Genomic DNA, 18,669 nt, shown 5'->3' with positions numbered 1-18,669 from the left:
TCTCTCCCGTAAAGCTAGCAGAACCACTTTAGAATTTTAATTTTTTTTCTTGGTCTTGCTTTTGGGCTAATTTATTAACTACCATATTGAAAAAATTTCTGCTCTTCAGTCGTGGAAGAAATCACGGGTTCTGTAGCTTAACCTTAAGTTGGCTGAACTGACAAGCCTCGTAACAAGCCAATATGATATATTCTAAAACAATGCATGCGAAATTTGAACGCATATAAGACGATATTTTCTCCATTTCAGTCAATTTTTGTGAAATATTGTCGAAATTCAATGAAAAATTCAGATTATTCATCCTAGTGAATTTTGTATTATATCTTGGCATTTAATGTGAGTGTAACGAAAATTGACAGATCACGGAATTTGAATTGTACCTTTTGAATTAATTTATAATTACGCATTAAGTTCGTGAATTATGTCTGACGAAATCGATTTAACACCACCAGAATTCAGAGAAATTACGAATAATGTTGCAAATCATTTCACTATATCCAAATTATATCATATTGACAATTGGCGTGCGTTGAAATTTCATAGAATTGGAAGTCAGTATAGACAACTACAAAACGAAAAATATAACTGGAGACAATGCTGTAATGACTTCATTACAGCACTGTTTGTAGTACTGTAATGGACTAATTACGATACTGAAATAGAGAAAAAAGTGAATAACTATACTGCTGACGCAATCATCATCTATTTGAGGCTCTACCGAGGGTTCTACTAACTTATTTATTATCCTATTACCAAATATTTTGCTCCCCAGTTTCGGAGTTATCATGGGTTCGTCTAGATTTGCATTTGGTATTGCCAGTTTAGGGTGAATCTAGTAGAACCCAGGATATCTCGTAAAACTGAAGAGCAAAACCGAGAGCAAAACATTTTAGTAATAAATTAGCCCGAATAGAGCTCAAAATAGCCATGTAAGGTGTTTCTTTATGGTTATAGCTTGACGGTAAAGCCAACAAAACCAATTTTTTTTGGATTACATGAATTCAGTTTCGCAGTGGGTTAAAATGTGAGCCAAAAATGAGCCTAAAATTTTGGTGTTTGATGTTCCTTAATGGTGTGATCGAAAAAAAATATTCTTGGATACTTTGTTGAAAAAAACATTGAATTTTGTACCTAGTTCAAAAGATATTTCATAAAAAACTCTAAAGAGGAGAATTTCTTTCCATTGTGAGGTAAATGATTCATCATTCTAAAATTCCATTCTAACAAACAAAATGCTCCTTATAATAAGTTTATACAAACACAATATCCCATAAAAAACCCACCCTCTTGTGTTCCCCATATCAAAAAGAAAGGTGATAAATAGAAAGTTACATGACCAAGTTCATTCATATCCTATACTTCGGCCTTCCACTACCTGCGTTCACCCCAATTCGATAGAATTTTCTTCCCTCTAATCCAAGCAGAAGAAACATCATCAATCAAATCGTAGGCCACAGAGTACCAACGACATGTGTCATGAACTTTCGGAACGTCAAGAATGTCATTATGGGCCAGTGTTACCACCTTTCGGCAATCAAACTGCTTTAACTAGTGTTATCCGTTACGTTTCATGTTTTTTTTTTCATTAGGATGGAATTGGGGAACAGGTGCAAGGTCTAACGCAGGTGGAAGAAATGTTCTGTGGCACCCCATCCACATATCAAACCAAACTACCCGAGCTCAGTGGAATTTCTTCGAATTTGAATTGCAACATTAGTTCCTCTAAGGGACAAAACCCCACGATTTTTATTTTATTCTTCATAATTTTTTCTTGCATCATAAATTGTCACAACCTTGAAAAATTTGCCAATACATACAGAATAAGTTTTTATTAATGAACGCCTTATTTATCTCGGAAATGGATCGCATGATTTTTATAGATTTTTGTCTGCTTGGATCTTTTGATATGACCGATATTATAGTGGTATTTACATTGTTGTCAGATGTTTCTTTTTTCCGGAATAATAATGAACTTTGTTATTTCAAATGGATAATCCTGTATATTTTTTGCCTTTTGAAATTCTCGAAAACTACTGAAAATTTTTCATGCAATTTTCCCTCTACTCAAATGTTATAATTTACATATTTTCCCTGAAGTTGAAATGATACATTCAGATGGCTCTGATTGAAAAAACTCGTTCAATTTGAATAATCTTCAGATGTTTATTTCATGTGAGTGGTATGCCCACATTTGGGTAGAAGAAAAATTAGGAATTTTAGATAACATACAGTTAAGGCGATTACACCATTTACAATGTGGACATACTTTTAACGTGAAACAAACATTTGAAGATTATTCTAATTGAAAGAGTTCATTTAATCATAGCTATCTAAATGTATTTTAACTTGGGCGAAGATAATGCAAATGTAGCTATAACTTTTAAGTATAGGGAAGATTGCATGAAAAATATTCAGTATTTCTTAAGGATTTCAAAAGTAAAAAATTTACAGGGTTAAAATATCAAAATTCATTATTATTCCGGAAAAAAAGATGATCTGACAACAATGTTAATACCACCATAATATCGGTCATATCAAAAGATGCACACAAAAAACTATAAAAATCGTTGGATACATTTCCGAGATGAATGTGGCGTTCAATAATGAGACTGTCAAAAATTTTACTGCTAACAAAACAAATTTTCAGAATCGATTCATGTTGTATTCTGAAAGATTAATCTTTCAAATTCTTATGAAATTAATTTTTTATATAAATGCTCATAAATATATGATAATGAAATTTTAATTGAAAACAAACAACACCAATTTTTTTATACGAATGAAATTAACACGCACACTCAGAATAATTTCAACGGAAGCATAGTAAAACTTTCAAAAATTGGCCGGTTTTGTGTTTTTTCAAAGCTAGAGTTGGTAACTTGCAGTATTCGCCAACCGTGACGTCATGTCATTGCTAAAATAAATACCTATAGGTACTAAACCAACTTATGCCTTAAAGTTGCGGACATATGTATATGATTATTCTAGTTTTAAAATAGTGTATTCTAAAACAAGTTGCAGAATGGGCTCCTAAACGAATGCGAGTGTTGGAATTGCCTTCTGAAACGAGTATTAGACGATATTTTCTCGATTTCAGTCAAGTTTTGTGAAATATTGTCGAAATTCAATGAAAAATTCAGATTATATATCCTAGTGGCTTTTGTATTGTATTTTGACAGTTGGTATGACTGTTACGGATTGACAGATTACGTAATTTGAATTTGAATCGTTCGTTTTAAATTTTGAAAAAAATTATTAATACGTATTGAATTCGTGATTTATGTCTGATGAAATTTCACACCACCTTAATTAACAAAAATAGCAAATGATGTTGCCAATCATTTCAATATATCCAAATTGTATTATATTGACAGTTGAAGTGTGTTGACATTTGATGAGATCGGAAGTCAGTGTAGACAACCATAAAACGACACCCTTAACATATATTTACATTTCTAAAATGTGTTTGTAAGAGTATAATGATAATTAAATAAATATAACTGAAAACAATGCTGTAATGAGTTCATAACAGCACTGTTTTTAGTACTGTAATGAACTCATTACGATATTGAAATAGAAAAATTATATCAATTCATTTGGAATTCAGAAATAACATTGAATTATTTTTTTTATGGAGGAGGTACCTATAAATCAAAAATTTCTATTCAATTATACTCTTGATACTAACATTCTTTTATCTTGATATATTCAAATGAAAGCTTCATTCACTTCATAAAGAAGAAACTACAGAGAATATTAATTATAAATCCCAATCTGCTTGTGTAAACATATCGTTAAAGAATTCGCATTATAAAAAAATGAACAGATGTTCCAGAGGTCATCGAAAGAAAAAGGGTTACGACATGGTCTCATGACCCCCCAAAGTATCATGCAATATCGCTTACAACCAACAATAGAAACCGGCGATAATAACAAAATATCCCGTGGGGAGGCCCATCCCTGTTGCCGGCTCTCTTGTGGATCTGGGCACGCGATGTTGCCTGATAATTGCGGACTGCCAGCTCCGTTAACGAAACGTATAAATCGCGGAATAGGGGTTACGGTTTCCTTGAAGGAGAAAGCGGCGAAATTAACCTGTATCGGATAGTTCGAGAAAATTGCTTTCCGGAAATTAGGTATTCTGATGTAGACGTCGCAACCTTGGAATTAGCCGATTGGTGTTAACGATGTGAGGTTAGGTTGGTTGAGTGGTGAGCGAGCAGAATACAATTATTTGCTGAAAATTTAGAGATTCAAGATTTCAAAAAAATGCATAACTTGCGATATCTTTAGACACTTGCAATTTTTAAAAAAATCTGGAGTGGTATGTTGAAAACAGTTAGTTGTATTGCTTTTCTGCGTCTTCAATTGAATCACCACATTCAAACCTTAAATAAACATTACATGGTGTGTTACGTAACAAAAAATTATAAATAAGATTGAGAATACGTTGGATAAAAATATTCAATATAATGTTCAAAAAACCCTGCGTGGTCTCTCATAGGACACCAATCATTTGAGGTTATTTTCGTTGACTCGCCGGCTCATTTCGAGCTATATGTCCCCACTAACATGACGGATGTTGGTTTTTATATGGTCAATATTTTTTTATCGCCATAAACACGATCCTTCACATAACACCACAAAAAGAAATCCAAAGGTTGTCAATAACAAGATCTAAGTAGCCAATTCACATCGTCGAAACGAGAAATTACCAATCCTGGAATTTTTTCTTGCAATAATGTCAAAAAGAGTCTTCGTTTTGTGTCTTGTTGCACCATCTTGCTGGAACAACATCTTTTACTCAGGCCAAAACAATCAGTAATCATTTGGCTATAGTAACGTGAATGGACTAGTTTTCATTTTTTTGTTAAGGATTAATTCTAAAAAATTAAGTAAAATGAAACAAAAATGTGGAAGAATCATTGAAATATCTCTAGAAATGAAACAGTTATGGGACTTTGAAGTTGCGCTTGGAAGAATAATTTCATAGTACGTGTAAGTGGCGTGACGTCACAGACTAGACGACTGGTATTCGCAGAGTGCTTACGAATTCATTGGTGTACAATCACTTGTGCCGTTCGTGTCGTGTTTTGTTCGTTACACGATGGCTGAAATAACTTACTATATAAATACATATAAATTACTTTTTTCTCTTTTTACTTTTTACTCCTCACATAAATATGTTTTGCCATTGATAGACTTCAACAACCAGTACTCAACTACAAACTATTTATGAAACGTTTTTTAAATAAATCATCGTTATGAACCATGATGAAGCAAACTCAAAAGTAGATACTTACTTGAAAAGTTCAACTCCTTTTATTTCAGCACTGACATAATATGGATTTGAAGAAAAAACTCCATCACTGCGAATATATCTATTTTAGGCAAATTGTCACTTTGTCCTTTCACGAAGCCTTCTTCCATTATGGTGACATAAAAACAAAACTCGAATTAAAACTACACTGTACAACTACAAACGGCGCGAGAGCCTTGGCGCGGCTAAGTATTTAAACGTAATTTATGGTGTAGCGATCACAGGCAAGTGCCGTGACGTCACAGACTTAAGACGTTCCGCGCTAAAATACGTAAATTTAAATAATCTATTTCTCAGTCATTTATTGATGGATTTTCAAAATTTTTTCACTGATTTATCAGTTTTGCTCTATATTTTAATTCTATCGTGTCAAACATAGTATTATCTACATCGCTAAACTAGTCCATTGTGACACCTTCTTAATTTTCAAATAAGTATAGGCCAATCACTCCACCAGAACAGATTGCACACCATATAATGACTTTTTGTGGATGTGGATGTGGATTTTTCAACCTGTGCGACTAGCAACGTACTTCAAAAATCATTACCAAGATAACTGGCTGTTCTCTTTTCCATGTGGCCTAAAATGCTCTAGACCTCATTAAGTATGATACTAAAACTTATCATACTTAATGAAAGCTCGCTGCAAATAACAGGGTGGATCAGAATATGTCGTCAGGATAGCAACATATATTTCAAATGCTGATGTATCTAGGTCAAGATGAAAGGGACACATCGAGGTTAATACGATATTTCCTCTTGTAAACATTCAGCACAAGTGTTCGGCAAATACAAAATACATGTTTAGAAAAGACTTTTCATTCCATGCGATAAGAGGATAATTTAGTTAAAACTCTGCCATCATTTGCATCAAGCCATTCTTTTATCAGTATAAAACATCGGGTTAATTTTATATGTGTTCTTTGTAGGTCCCTTGCGATACGCGGGTTTGTTTGATTTTGAGCACGCTTTAGCAGTTTATGTTATGGCTACGCATATTGCAAATGCGCTGATATTGTGTTACTACAGGAAATAAATCTTATCTCGATTTATATCGCGAAGCAGAAACCCGACTCTTATTTATTTTCTTTTCGATGAGGGATCGTTATGGCTAAAAAAAGGATCACTATCTGTCGTTTTGCTAGATTATATATAGAGTTCAGACACTCTCACTTCGTGTAAGATTTACCTATTTGTTATGAATGTCGTGGTCCGGATTTCACAGCGCTGTCTCAATGTCATGTGTCAAACAGAACTGTAATCCGAATCGTCATATGTTCAGTTGAAGGTTAGCCATTCAAAAAGTCGTGCATTACGGGCAGATTTTGGTTGAAATGATCGTCCATCTGAGCGTACAATTGGTGAAATAGAGAAAATATTCGAACACACTGGATCTGTTACTGATATTTTATGAGCTATACATCATAAAAATGCACGCTTAACCAAAAATATTGCTGCTGTAAGTGAAAGTGTTGAAGAAAACCCAAATTTATTCATTGGCGCGCAAAACATTTGGGCCTCTTTTACGGCACGCTATGGCATATTTTGCATCTCCAAAAAAGGAAATAAATCAAAACGCAGGTAAAATAACACATCTAACAGTCAAGTGATAACAACCATAAAATAAGAATTGCTGAACAATAAAAAAATGAATAAATAAATAATAAATTGCTCAATAAAAAAAACATTGAAAAAAAAAATGAAATAATTCCTACGTAATACACTTGTACAATATCACAACAAAAGCTCCCAGTTCCATAGGACATAATTTATCAGAAGTATCAGAAGAAAATACCTTGCGGAGAAAATTGAAATATTCAGGTATACCGGTAGATTTCCATATGAAATATCAGACGAGGTTTTCCGAAGCAACGAAAAATCCCTTCTCTCTTAATAAAAGCAATGCGTTTACCCCCTCCACTACCCTCCGGAAAAAAAATGGACGCAATTTATGACTCCCCCCACTGACGGATCCCCGGGATCAGCAACGTTCCCTAATGTTATATTCCCAAAATTCGTTACGCGGTCCCGGACACGCTCACATGGGTATCCCACGGGAATCACCACGTGACTTACGCTCCTTCGCGGTTCCTGCGTCAGAACAGGTTTTGATGCCGTTGATCCGGCTTGATTACGTGTGTGTGTGTGTGGTTGGTACGCCTGGTCGGGTTTTCCCGACGTGAAAAAATTGCGGGAGGGCCGAGATGAATTGGGGTGAAATTGGAGTGAAGCTATCGGGAGGGAAGATTGGAACGGATTTCGCTTGGGCGTTTTATGTTTTCGCATTTTGGATTATTCGCGTCTGAGTTGGAATTATGTACTCCATTTTCGTGCATTTTGGTTATTGCGAATGTCTGAGGTTTTCTTGGAGACTTTTACGGCCGTGTGCATGGAAGTAGATAATCCAAGACTATTTTTTAACTCGAGGTAAATCTTTCATTTCTGGTGCACCGCACATTGAATTTGTCACTACCAGATAAAACTAATCCCTCAATATTATTTGCCGCTTACTCTACTTTTAAAACGCATAATACATTTGTGTTCTGTCAGTTCTGTGTATACCGTGTGATTTTTGAGTTGAATCAGTCAAAAATCATAAGAAGGAAAGATCTCAGGGAAAAATGCTCCGAATAAAAGATTGATGGTTTTGGGGGGATGTTCACTTATCTTCCATTCACTTACATTTGAGGGTGTATACTTCCTTGCTGGCTGTTGTTTTTGCAAAATTATAAAGAGCATATACGCAGTACATTATAAGTGTTTGTAAACAAAAATGTTATAGCGATGTCAACAAATGCTATAAGGCACCTCTATCTTTTCTTTCCTCTGAGTGATACACCCTTTAAAAGGTCTAAAAGAAACAGAAACATCTACATCTTCAAAGTATTGCCAATATAACGCTTCCGTTCAGAAAGGTAAATAACTGCAATTTTCTCACAATAGAACACCCAAGCCCAACCAATCCTCATTCATTTGAACAGATCTACTACGAAATTCCTGAAGTTTATAAAAAGCGTTGTTAACCCACACTAAATACCGGCGCCTGTTTATGGACATCCCCATAAAGTTTAGGGCGACAATTCATGTGCAATAAAAACACTTGAATTCCTTGCGGAACAAGTCGTCTAGGCCATAACATAGGCTGGCCTCTACGTTCGAAAAGCAATTCCCCAGATAAGCGTGTGCCTTCAATGCGAATTTAGATCGGATAAAAATGAGCTGCCATTCCGAGTTTCTGCTCTAGATCTAATGTTGAATGGTTTTATGAATAAACATCGACGTCTTACGCCAAGTTTATGAGTTATCGATCGATTTTATCGAGGGTTATTTTCGAATCGGCGTCACCAGTCTAGCTGCTGGAATCATTAGGAATACGTAACCTCGAGGTCAATCGGCTGTTGTTGATTATGCCGAAATGATCTTCTGTCCATATGGTGGGCAAATTTGTAATTAAGAATGCCAATTACGCTTCTTAATGAGTAAATGTTAAAATCCGAACAAATAACGGGTGTTTTTTTCGAGATATATAACTTTAAGTTGGCATTACTGTTCAAGATGGCGACCGATTTAACAGCTGTCAAGTGATTTATTCTCAGTTTGGTTTGGCAATTCATCATGAATAGACTCACGCCTGAACAACGCTCGCAAATAGTGCAATTTTATTTCGACAATAATGGTTCTGTGCGGAATACGTATCGCGCACTACGTCCATTTTATTTTGTTTAGCGATGAAGCGCACTTCTGGTTGAATGGCTACGTCAACAAACAAAACTGCCGCATTTGGAGCGAAGCTAATCCTCGAGTGTATGTCGAAAGACCGTTACATTTAGAAAAACTGACTGTTATGGGCTGGTGGAATCATTGGTCCGTACTTCTTCAAAAACGATGATGGTCAGAACGTTACAGTCAATGGTGATCGGTATAGAGCCATGATTACTAACTTTTTCATTCCTGAATTCAACAACCTTGATGTCCAGGAGCTGTGGTTCAAATAAGATGGCGCAACATATCACACAGCTCGTGCCACAATCGATTTATTGAAAAACACGTTTGGTGACCGCCTAATTTCACGTTTTGGACCTGTGAATTGGCCTCCAAGATCTTGTGATTTAACACCGCTAGACTAATTTCTGTGGGGCTATGTAACGTCATTGGTCTATGCGGATAAGCCACAAACCATTGACCATTTGGAAGACAACATTTGCCGTGTTATTGCCGATATACGGCCACAAATGTTGGAAAAAGTCATCGAAAATTGGACGTCCAGATTGGACTACATCCGAGCCAGCCGTGGCGGTCATATGCCAGAAATCATATTTAAAATGTAATGCCACAAGATTATCTTGCGGATAAATAAAATTCATGTCAATCGAATAATCTATCGTTGTTTTATTGCAATTTAAAGTTCTATAGCTCTAAAAAAAACACCCTTTATTTCAAATACTTCCTAGAATGAAAGGCATATTGTAATCCGATTACTAAATTCAATTGAATTGAACAAAACTCGAATTCATTGAGAAGCAACTATCAATAGCGTTTCTAAAATTAGTCCTATTATTCATAGTAACGACAAACCTCATTCACCTTCATACTAAACGTAATTAGTTTTTCTAGCTCGGCATATTGCTAATGACCCTTATCAGCGATTCTAACAACCAAGCATTGACGATAATAAAATAGCGATCTGTTGTGGTGATTTTTCAAAGTGTGAGCGAACATAATGGGATGCCGATGAGCAGCAATCACCTTCGAAGATGATTTTTACACTTTCTAAGGAAAGATCTGACAACACTGTTGATACCACCATAATATTGGTCATATCACAAGATACTTGCAAAAATTGTGTTATCCGTTTTAAAGATAAATGGGGCGTCCACTCTGTATATTGCATACCCTGAAATCATAAAATTCATATCGTTTCATCGAAAACTCTCCATACGAATGGTTTCGCAGTTGTGAAATTCCAATTAGGGCTGTCAGACGGGATATCATTATCCAGGTATAAATATTTGTTTGCGACCCAGTAGTTACATTGTTTATTGTCGTACCTGCCTTTACAACGACGTCCAACAAACTGTCATTAAGCAAGTATTAATATTCGTGTATGTTGCTTACTGCTGCTGCTTGATGGACTGCCGTATATATTATTGGGGAATTGTAGCATATAACTTGACACTTGACAGGTAGAATGTCACAGAACTGATATACATATTGCCAGAATTGTGTTATCGAAGTTTCATCTTGGATGGAGAGATACCCTTGGTAAATAGCGAGGTAAAAAGTAATATTGGAATAAAGAATCGTTATGTTCTAGGTACCAGAAAAAACATTATTTTTGGGATAACAAAGTTTTGATCTCCGATTTCAAAATTATCGCTTGCTAAATGCATTTTAAACTATCTTACCTCGAAAGACATATTATGAGGGGAGATAGATACCAGTTGCTGCAGCTTATACGCTCTATAAATTATTATTATTATTATTATTATTACATGAAATAAGAGCTGAGGTTGGTAACCTATAAAAGCTCAGAAATGGAGAAAAAAAAATAAAAATAAAAATTAAATTAAACAGAAGTACATTACTAAACTAAACTAAAGTAAACCAAAAAGCACAAAGGTAAATATACAAAGTCACCGCCGAGTACACCATCCATCGTATAATATATATAATTGGTAATTCGGAAATAGGACTACAGAATCAGAAATATCAGTATGCAACCAAGATTCAGTAATGAAAATGAATGATGACAAACAAATTGTCATTCAAATTGGCACGTTGTCGTTGAAGAAATTGGCTTATTTTGATGAATAAGATTATTTAAGGAATGATTTTACTATTAATTGATAGACACAAGGCACGAGATTAATGCCAGTAAGTTCGAACTTAAAATTCAACTAATAAACACGGCTTTTTACAAAATCTGGGGAATGATACAGGATTCAAACTTACTGGTATTAACCTCGTTCCTTCTGTCTATCAATTAATACTGAAATCGTTTCTCAAATACTCTTATTTATGAAAATAAGCCAATTCCTTTAACGACACCGTACTAATTTGAATGACAATTTATTTGTTTGGATCCCGAACAATGACAGGAGAACCAAAAATGGCGGTGTGTGACGTCACACTAATAGAGCGTATTTTCTAGGGAAAGATAATGGGCAAAAGATCAACAGGAAGAAGAAGAAACTCATGATTGAAGAACTTGAGAGAATGGTACAATTGTAACAACTGCCAATTGTTTAAATCTGCAGTATCGAGAATAGGCATAGCTTTGATGATAGCCAAACTTCCGAACGAAGACGGCACCTGAAGAAGAAGAAGCTCGAAGTTCTCTTATTTCTCTCATCGTCGTGTATATTTCTCAGTATTCGCATCTTTCTTCTATGTCATTCCATGGATATCTGAAACAAATGTAGCTCAATATTGTCATTGTGATGAAAACTTGCTTTTTATCAGAAAACCTCAAAATTTAGGTATAGGGACCTCTTATATCATCTGAAAGGAAATTTCATAACATTTGAAAAAACACACTGTTCATCATTTTAGCATGTGTCATTGAAGCCTGTGATTTCGAACAACTCTGTATGATTAGGGACGTATTTGATTACATGTAAACTCATAGTCTTGAAAATAGATAGAGGAAGCATATGTCCTTTTTATTAAGTAAATTTTGTCCCCAACATGAACTATCAAATTTGACATGAAGCGCGCGGAAATGAAAACATGTCAGTGATACGATATTTCACTCAATTCGCGAGTTTCTCCACAAAGAACGCACTTCTTATGTCCCATAGTGAATCAACGTTTCATATTAACTCAAAATATATTGTTATAAATACCTAAATATATAAGAAATTCAGAAAACAAACTTCAATGCGCCAAACGACGTGAAACAACTAATGACACTAGGAGAGTAAAAGTTGCCAAACGTTTGATATCAGCAGGTAAATACAGAAAATAATAAATATTTCGCCTATTATTAATTCGACGATAAGAAAAAATATCGGATTCCAAATATTCAAATTTGCATATTTAATCGGGAATCACTCAAATAAATATATTTCATTCAATATAATATACATTCATAACGCAATAGTTTTGCTATTCAAAATTGTGGATTTGAAATTATATCACAATCCAACAACGTATATAACCATGTTGCGGACATGTAAAAATTGGCTCTACTCCCTCTATATATGTTTATTACTCTTTGCACGTAAATGATACACGAGATATTGGTAAGCTTTCTGGGATTCCAAGTATCGAAGTGTAGAATGTTGAATTGAAGTTATGTATCATCGACCGTGGCCCACCCTGTATATTACTTATTTGCTACAGTTCCTATCTTGAAGCGAAGAAACAGCAACAATCCGTAAACTAGAACTGGCAGCCCACCCTGCATACTGATTACGGAAATTATAGAACAGAACTAAATCCTTCCAATATCACGGTATTATCATGGTCGATAATGCTGATGAATAGTCGATTCGGCTCTGCTAACGTAATGTTAGCCATAAATAATGAGTTGTTGCAGTAGCCTGTTTTAATAGGGAACCCAGAAATTGTGAGCTTATCCCTATCATTACGTATATACGGAAATGATCGAGATGATCTGATATTCCTACGTCGATCGGCAAATATTTGTTCGTTTATTCGATACTCGATGTAGGTGAGCGCCACGTTTTTGCAAATATGGGTCTAGAAATCTGGAAATTGGGTACGTTCAGCCGAGTAAAACAAAACACTAGTGCGAAATTGGAGTTTTGTTTTTCATGCATAGTTAGTCTATTGGTTTAGTATTTTCGATAATGAATCTTTGGGAGTATTGGAAACAACAGCCGCAAATGTGAGAATTGTTCATGGAAATTTCATGAAAAGGAGATGGTATTGCTACCGTAGCCGTGACGGCCAATTGGCTGATATCGTTTTCCATCATTAATGGAATTACTTCCTCTTTACAATGAAATAATTTATCCATTGATTTCTCAAAATATACTCGTTTTTTTTTTCAATCAAAATGAAACCTCTTATTGGAAAACCCTATATAGTTACCTACCTGCCTAAATATATATTTCTTCTGGATATTCTTTTAATAATTCAAGTCAAGATCGAAAGAAATTCCGAATATATGAGGTTTTCGATTCAACTTAAACCTTTTTATCAGAAAGTTTCTCAGATCGAAAACTGAAAGAAAACAATTTAGTACTACACAGAATGACTTGATGCTTTCATATTGACGTAATTTCCATATCAGAAGATCATTTCAGAAGAGTGGGTACAAGTAATTGGTAGATAACTCAAAGTAATAAACATAGAGGGAGCATATGTCATTTTCAGTAAGCAAATTTTGTTCCCAACATGAACATGATACGATATTTCACTCAATTCGCGAGTTTCTCCACAAAGAACGCCATTCTTTTGTTCCATAGTGAATCAACGTTTCATATCAATTCAAAATATATTGAGATGAATACCTAAATTTTTAAGAAATTCAGAAAACAAACCTCAAATGCGCCAAACGAAATGAAACAACGAATGACACTAGGAGAGCAATAGTTGCCAAACCTTGGACTTCAGCAGGTAGATACAGAAAAAAAAAATTCTGCATACTATAAATTCGACAATTAGGGAGATTAGGTATCGGATTCCAAATATTCAAATTTGCATATTTAATTGGGAATAACCTCGGGAATCACTCAAATAAATATATTTCATTCAATATAATATTCATAATGACATAGTGAAATTGTAAATTTGAAAGTATATCACAATATCTCAACTATTCTTTTGTTATCTATGTAAAACATTTTTTTGTGAATAAACTTATTATTATTATTATTATCCGACAACGTAATCTAACCATGTAGGGGCCATGTAAAAATTGCGTATCCTCCCTCTATCTATGTTTATTACTCTGTGGTAGATACGAAGTTTTCATTAAATTTGGTGTGAAGTATAGAATAAAGTAAAAGCCCTTAACAGAAAGAACGTTGAATTGACTTAATGAAGAACAATTTGGTTTTTATAGTTAAATTAAGACCACTTCCTCATTTCCCAAGAATAATATCTCTGAACCTACACATTCTTCAAGGTTCAAACAAGTACTGACTGTTTAGTTCCAAAAATAATGTGCTATAAAAGAAAAAAAATATATCGACATGATATTACTTCAAATGCAAACTTTTCAATAAAGGGAAAGGAATAATTCAGTCCTTTATACGATAGTATGAAAACAACATTTCAAGAGCATTTCTCTGCTATATGCAGCCGTTATATCAGTGAAAACTTTAATGTTTGGATTTCCCAAGTCCATTTCAAAGTAAAACACAATGGCAAACAAACCGTAAATTGCGGTTTCCAATATTTATGAATCGATATTTCTGATGTGACCGGACTGGAGATTTCATATTTTCTGAAACACGTTCACTGAACATGGTTTATACGAAACGAATCGTGAATTTGCTATTTATCTGTAAAATCAAGTGTGAAAGTCAGAGTGTCAGATTCAATTTATCCTCTTGGCCCATTTCTTCTTTTGAAATAGTTGGTATTTCTTTTGTTATCGCTGCTTGAGGTAGGTAGTCATAAATTTGAAAAGTTACGTCATATTTACAATCTTCCTTGGTGGCATAGGCAAATGAGACCCTAAAGTCTTGAACGGTCCAGGCCTTACGTCATTCTTTTAATTCAGTTATTCTTGGAACTTTTGGAAGTGTCAAATCGGCACGTTGGGAATTTGTACGATTTACAGCTATTAAGGGACAGGTGAGAAGTGGAACTCAATTGTTTGCAAAATGGTACCTCGACTCGCAATTGGAATTTTGAGGTATTTTGTGTCTAAATTTGGTTTCTGTCTAATATACAGATTGAAGATTTTGTGGTATTACAGTTTTGACGAAGAATAGAAAGGTTATTTATAATAAAGTGCAGATGGCATTGATATTCATCTACGAGTTCAAAATTTTAAAACGAGTCACGAAGTTGCGAGTTTTTGAATGAATGAGTGTTAGAATGAGCGTTTTGTACGAGTATTATAAATTATTTCCTCTAATTCATTGAATCTTTATTGGAATTAATAGAATATTTCCATAAATATAGTTTCATGATGCATTGAAAAATGTGTGTTGACAAAACAGTTTTCTGTATCATAAATTTGACAGTTAATACATAAATCCTTGGCAGACGAGTTCCGAGTACCAACATATAAGAATGAAAGATAACAATGAAATCTATGTGGATCTTATATTGTTCTACAAGATGTAGGAGAACTGTCTTATAACTATTTCAGTCAAGTTTTGTGAATTTTGTCGAAATTTAATGCAAAATTCAGATTATATATCCTAGTGACTTTTGTATTGTATCTTGGCGGTTAGTGCAACTGTTGCAAAAATTGCCAGATTACGGAATTTGAATCGTACATTTCGAATTTTGAAATAATTTATAATTACGCATTGAATTCGTGAATTATGTCTGACGAAATCGATTCAACACCACCAGAATTAAGAAAAATTGCAAATAATAATATTACACATCATTTCACCTCATCCAAATTATATTATATCGAGTATTATATTGACAATTGAAGTGTGTTGACATTTGATAGGACCGGAAGTCAGTGTAGACAACCACAAAACGAAAAATATAACTGAAAACAATGCTGTAATGAGTTCATTACAGCACTCTTTTCAGTACTGTAGTGAAAAATGATACTGAAATAGAGAAAATAAATTATATCAGTCTTCTAAGATATTGGCAGTTTTGCCAATCGACATTGAGTTCTTAGATCATCATACGTTCCAAACAATCATATGACGAAAACATTATTCCAATTCTTAGAATTTCAACTGAACCAAATTGTGAAGCTAATCGCGAAGTTAGAACCCAAATGACTCCATAAAAAAACAATCTCTAGCCAATCTCGATTTGGGATAAAAGTCCCGATTACGAAACTGGCACGTGGAAAATTGGTAGGCAATTTCTTTCCTATTAGCGTGACGCCGGCCTAACCGTTCTATCTGATCGAGCCGTTGGAACGGTAATCCCACATCCATATACGGCAGGTTCGTCTATTTAGACACATAATTTCACAATGTGTAGGAGTGCCGTCTTTATATGGTAAGACTGGTCGGACACGAGGTTCTCTCGACTGTCAGTCGAGTAGTTTTCTCGATTTTCGACGTCGATTTATGCCGGTGAGAAAGTTTCTCCTATTACCATTCCTCGTTCTTCTTCTTCGGGTTCCTTCACCACAGTTGAGGTTGTCTAATGTCATGGCCATTTTGGATTTGAGTTGGATTCTCATGTCCGAGGAAATGTCTCGTTTCCAAAACATTCACACTCGTATCCACATTGATTTGCCCTCTTTACTTTAATCTTTTCCGTTTCCCCACTAACATCAGGCGCTCGAAGATTCTCAGAGGTAGTGCCCCAAGTAAAGCCAAAAGGGCGTTAAAAAATGGCGCCCGAGCAGGGACAAACAATATTTATAAATCCAACCGTTGTCTGACGAAGTCACAACGCTTCAATATGAAAATGTCGAGATGTATGGGAAAGGAACCACTAAAAATGCTATGAAGATGATTCTATCAGTGGCTCAAAAAGGAGACCCAGCTTTGAAATAGAGAAAGGTATAATTGAATCAGCAAAGGCATCTTAACTGAAGCCTTATATAATAATATCAATGATGAATAGTTCTTGGTAAATCAAACCCTACCTCTGCCCATTGTATCTGATATAGATGTGTTATTATTGGCAGTTTCAGAAAGTCCGAGACACCATACGTTGAGCCCCTCGGCGATGATCCCTAGAGAATAGTGTAATGTAGATATTTATCGCCGAGAGTTCAAACGATTTATTGATATTGCAATTCCAAAGGCATTTTATACGTCGCTTTTGCTAGAAATGAAGAAGAAATGTCAGACGATCTGTCTACACTCCTCACTAAATCTTTGTCATCTTCAATGTGACGTTCCATCCTCCAGCGATTTTACACGACGCTAGTTCATGTTCAAGGCAAGATTCTCATTCTTGGAGTGCAATTGAAGTACTCATTCAACTCACAGGAGTTTCTGCGCTCTGTCACATATATTATAATTATTTCTTTCAATATTTCATATTTCCATATTTATCAATTGGTCTTCAATCAACTCGAAAATATCACAACGAAGTTCCAACATTCTATTCCTTAATTCATCGAGTTTTGTGTTTTTTTTTCGGAGAAGATCGTTGCCAAGTTTGGCTGACAACTCCCACCCGTATTTTCCATGTCGTTGAGTACATTTCAGCCGTTAAGTCTCCACCCTGTCAGCCGGTATGTTGCACCGCGTTCGCCAAACGAGCTCACAGTCTCCTAAATCCAACAGGTGACAATAAAGTCCACTTAGACCGTACATCGATAAGACACACAGCCAACGTGCACACACACTGCTCCTCTCTCTCTGTACGGCGCTGTTCAAACATCGTTTATTCAGTTTCTAATCCGGCACTGGATCTGCGTCGTAATTCACAGGTACAAACGCCGCACCCGGGCGTCGTGTGTGCTTAACGAAGGTGTCGTAATTAACGACCAACAAATGAAATATTGAATGAGAACGGCGTTACCCGGGGTACATCGTTGCTTTGCCTGTCAAAGGGACAAAGGGGATTTTCCGATCCTGCAACGGGTTTTAAGTTATAATCCGAATGCGGATTGGTTTTCGATCGGGTTTTTACGGCGGATTAGCTCGGCCACTAGTTTGGATTAGTTTTTCCCCTTCGGTTCTATCGAAATTTTTATTATTTCACGTTGGCTAGCAGCAGCTCCGGGTAGTTTATTCAATGAATCAACTTTTTTGGTAGAGAAATATCTTTTACGTTTTCGAAATATGCAATGTAGTGAATCGTTGCAAACCTGTAAAATAGCGCCACACTCGGCAGAATGTTTGGGATATTGCTATTAGGAAGGAACAGGCTCTGTCTGAAGGATGTTCAAAATGGTTTTATGATTGTTTATCGCGATTAAGAAAAAGTTCACCTCTCATGTTTTTCAATCCACAAGGGCTTCGAATAAGCGGAATTAAAGAATCGTAAGAAATTATTGAGTTTAGCGTTTTTACCACTGTTAAGAAATCTAAATGCAAATTGCGATTCGCTGATGAAATTTTTTAGAAAACGAGGTTTTTGTGGACATAAGAAGTCATGTGGACTGTGTTCTTTTCCGTTCCTCCACTATCAGGCGCGCGAGGATTGTCAGAGGTAGTGCTCACAAAATGGCGCCCGAGCAGGGACATTACAATATTATAAAGCCAACCGTTATTTGAGGAAGTCACAACGCTACGATCGAGGTTACGTTTTAAAAGTTTCGA

The 18,669-nt window shown here is 35.3% G+C and overlaps 1 protein-coding gene across 1 annotated transcript in view; it reads left to right on the top strand.

The window, feature by feature from the left end:
* LOC123679163 (division abnormally delayed protein) overlaps nucleotides 1–18,669 on the top strand; it is a 338,738-nt gene that overhangs the window by 9,650 nt on the left and 310,419 nt on the right. The gene's annotated exons all lie outside the window — the stretch shown is intronic.

Source organism: Harmonia axyridis, chromosome 4 (genome assembly GCF_914767665.1).
Source record: "Harmonia axyridis chromosome 4, icHarAxyr1.1, whole genome shotgun sequence".
Classification (NCBI taxonomy): domain Eukaryota; kingdom Metazoa; phylum Arthropoda; class Insecta; order Coleoptera; family Coccinellidae; genus Harmonia; species Harmonia axyridis.
This window is presented reverse-complemented; position numbering and strand designations above follow the sequence as displayed.